Below are 4,436 nucleotides of genomic sequence, written 5' to 3'. Positions count from 1 at the left end.
TACAGAGGTAAAACTGGCCGTTGCATTAACGTCAGACTACAGGAGCACCACGCAGGAGGAGGCTCATTGGAGGGTGTGACCGACCACTGTCGCCAGTGCCATGACTGCACGCCTCGGTACCGCGAAACTAGTACTTGAAAAAGTTCGGGTCCCAAATTAGCTGAGAAATTTTCGAAGCTTACTGTATTAAGAAAGAATATGGCTCGTGCGTCAGCAAAGCATCACTCTCGCGCATTAAAAAACAGTTCTCATATATAGATCTGCGCCACACACGGCGGCATGAGATTGTTTTGTGATGGTTGTTAGTTTCCAGGTGTGATTACTACGAATGTATAAATGTACTGTCTATGAAGTAAAACTCAGCTGAAGCTCCACGCTCCGTCCTGTCTGTTTCTTTCTTCGTCCTTGTCGTTCGCATGGTTACAATATGCCTAAACGTTAGAACCACCAACTAACACGCCTTTCTCTATTTTCCTTAATGGAAGGACAGGCATGAATGCCGATACTCTTTCTGAAGGAACAAAAGACGTGCACTAGCATGCTACGACAGGTAATATCTATGACTGCTTTTTCGTGAAAAAAAAAACAGCAAGTCTTCGCTCGCGTAAACATGCTTATGCAGAAATGCAGTCCGGGGGATACCTTGCGCGATTTTGCTCGAAATCTAGCGAAACGTTGTATTCGAGCAGGTATATATAAGGCGAAAATGCGCTACCCTGGCTCGACGCCTCACGCCTTGTGACGTTATTCTATGCCTAAATGCAGAAGACGACGTTTGGGGCTGTCCCCATCTGCGCAGTGCCGTAAGAGGACATCGCCAATAAAAACTCTCCGTGCTGCTAAAAACTTTTTTATTCGCGCTTTTCTCTTGAAGCTTCACCCTCATTTCTTTTTATTCTTTCTTCTTTCATTCCCTCCTTTATCCTTTCCTTACGGCGCGGTTCAGGTGTCCAACGATATATGAGACAGATACTGCGCCATTTCCTTTCCCCCAAAACCAAATATTATTATTATTATTATTATTATTATTATTATTATTATTATTATTATTATTACTATCTCCTCCGTTTTTTTTCTTTCTACTTTTTATGAGCGCCTCGCCATCGAGCCAAGCTAAAAAGCTCAAGGGAACCTGTAAGTGTTCAGCATTTGTCTTCATACATGTCGCTGCTGTTGCATATGCCCTTCCCGTGGTGTGTTCAAATCTCATAGCTAAGAACATTGGCAGTATGCTTTCTGATTTCCGCATATATAAGCATATGCTGCTTCATATATAGTTGACGAAAAAATGGCTGTTTTACTATTTGCTGCAAAACCGGCTTAACAAACTGTGCATAGTTGTGCAGTGCAACATAAGCAACGATTGCTATTGAAATACACAGGGAGTTTCACCTAAGGCTTAACACAATTTTTAAAAATAGGCTTAATAGTTAGAAGGGCGCTTTTTGGGCATTGCATTGTGAGCGGTGCACTACATCAGAATACAGCTAAGACGTGCTAACTAGCAGGCGGTTATCTAATATTCGATAGTTAACTTTTTACCTATTACATTTAGGCTTCTTAATTACCGAGAGGCGTATAGCCCACCATAAGTGTAATTCATATCGGTTTTTATAATTTCGAAAGCGCGGAATCCTTGGGCCTACGGCCCAAACAATTTTGGCTGTTTCGGCGAGTTACGTGCAGTAGAGAGGTTGCTTTGCCTGCAAGCTTCTCGAAAGCGCATATATTTTGGCGCGATGTAACCAAAATTTGTTGGGCCACAACGCCGAGGGTAACCACATTTTCGAAATTATGAAGACTGATACGGATATTGATTACGCTGGGCTCCGAGCCTCTCAATGATGAAGGACCATAACAGTAGTTGTTAAAATGTTAACTATTCAATATTAGTTAACTAGCGTGCTATAGTTACCACGTCTTAGCTGCATTCTGGTGTACTACACCACTGACAGCGCAATGTCGATAACAAGCGATCTTCTAACTGAAAAAGGCTGCTGGTGACAGGTGGAGAAGAGCATCTGTCTCTGGTCGCAGCCATCGCCGTCATTTCGGCGTGCTTGCTGCGCGCATCTTTTTTCTCATTGAAGCCTGCTGTTGCTAACAATTGATCGCTTTATTCGTATTGTTCGAATATATATATATATATATATATATATATATATATATATATATATATATATATATATATATATATATATATATATATATAGGAAGCAAACAGACACCGAAACTGAAATGCATAGGGGAATGTTTCTATTTTTTTTAATTTGAAATATGAAATTTACCCAATCTGAGAAGTGGCACACGTGGCAGTGAGTGACATGTCAAGAATTAAATGCGCAAGCGAAGTAAACAAACGAAGAACACTTGAGGCGACATTTAAGCTCCGCTTTATATCAAAGGCGCGATGGCATCAATGAATTCCTTCAGCCGCCTGGGGTCCTCTTTGCGTATCCCTTCGCATACAAGATCATTCTCGACTTAACCTTCATAGATCGCTGTGAGCCCGCATACCAATCCTGGCGCAGTGGTGCTGCGGTTAAGCTATGCGGCACTTCCCTGCGATAGCGGGTGCTGCCACCGGTGGGGCTTGTGCGACCCAGGTTGCTCCTAGCGAGCTACCGCTCACGACCAATCAATAATTGAAATGCCACAAAGCACTTGACTCACAGTCCGGTCGGCTGGTTACCACGTGATGTCACAAACTCACCTGAATTAGGTGACAGGTGGGCTACCTGGTTTTTCGCTCCCAACGCCTTAAAAAAGCCGAGCACTGCTTCCCTTCAATAGAGTAGCGGACTCTACAGAGGGCTCTGTAGAGCTCTTTCAAGGGAAGGTTCTGTGGCACACTCAACAAGGGATCTCTGTCCGACTACGAAGCCTCGTTAAATTACGAAAAAAAAAACACTTTTTTTCGCACAGACGGGCGCGTGAAGCTTTCAGATATTGCGCTGAGTCGGAGAGAAATGAACATTTAATTCGACGCAGCCGAGGTAAATGACGTTTTGTAGAGGCCAGATTGCTACCTGCTGTAAGCTTATGCCACAATGTGTAGATACTCATTACATAAGTGCCGCCGCGGTGGCTGAGCGGTTATGGCGCTCGGCTGCCGGCCCGAAAGACGCGGGTTCGATCCCGGCCGCGGCGGTCGAATTTCGATGAAGGCGAAATTCTAGAGGCCCGTGTGCTCTGCGATGTCAGTGCACGTAGAAGAACCCCAGGTGGTCGAAATTTCCGGAGCCCTTCACTACGGCGTCCCTCATAGCCTGAGTCGCTTTTTGACGTTAAACCCCTATAAACCTAAACCTCATTACATAAGTAACTACGTAAGTCGTGCAATATTGAGCCATAAGTGAACTAGTTATGCAAGCTGTTAATAAGCTCGTTTCGCGTCGCAAAGTCATGACTTCATACTTCGCAAATGCATGCTTTTAGATAGCCAGCTTTACAAAGAAACTGTGTATTGAGATAGCATAACGTTGTCTCGTGTGCTTGCAGACGAGAAACACATAACAGAGTTTTTGCAGGCGTGGCACAAAAGTTGGGCTCTCACCGCAGCGTACATCCTGCTGGCATATGCCAACGAGCAAGCCCGCTGAGCCGAGCATGCGTATTGCTTTTTCGCTGTATAGTGAACCCGTGTTTACGATGACGGCATAACAGACATGCCTCAGCGAACAAGCGCGAATAAAGCACGCTGGCCGTGAAGCGTGACCCCCGTGGCCTCGTAGAACTGTTATTTGCCGATCGCTCTTCCCTCTCAACTTGTCTGCGGTCATCCAACTGGCGGCGCAGCCGATATTCTGGAGCGCCATCGTCGCATGTGCTCTGGCGTCGCTCAATCGCGGCGCTGACGCAAGCCCATTCGAGCGACGATAACGGTCGGCGCGGGGGCGGGCGTGACGCGCGGCGAGGAGACGCGTTCCCTTCTGGAGACGCGAAGCTGCCCATTCGTAGCGGGTCGCGCACGACGCGGGGTCAAGCGGCAGGAAGCAAAAAAGCAACGACCCCAGCTTTCTTCCGCCGCCTTCTCTCAAGGCCACTAGCACGCTGCCGCTGGCGAGGGTGAGGAGGAACAAAGCGGGCGAGTCCGGCGCCACTCCGCCACGAAGCAGGCGACAGATGAGGCGCGCAGCGACACGGTCCGCTTGGTTCGGTTACGTGACTCTGACGTCACCCCGAGCAGCCCGCGCCATTGGCACCGCGATGCTCTGCGATGGGCTCAAGACGAGTTACTGGGCGAAGGAAACTAAAGAGCGGAGGACTTTTCTTGTTTCTCCCTTTCCCTAGCACGCTACGAGGTTAGACCGGGTGGTCCTCGCCAATCAGGACCGCTACATCCCTCCCTCGCCCGCTAACCTCCCAAGTTGCGGGTGAGAGAGAGTAGAAACTCATTGTTTCCGGAGAATGTGTAGCGTTGCTTCCTTCCGGGC

This window comes from Amblyomma americanum, chromosome 4 (genome assembly GCF_052857255.1).
Source record: "Amblyomma americanum isolate KBUSLIRL-KWMA chromosome 4, ASM5285725v1, whole genome shotgun sequence".
Taxonomy (NCBI): Eukaryota; Metazoa; Arthropoda; class Arachnida; order Ixodida; family Ixodidae; genus Amblyomma; species Amblyomma americanum.
Note: the sequence above shows the minus strand (reverse complement) of the source record.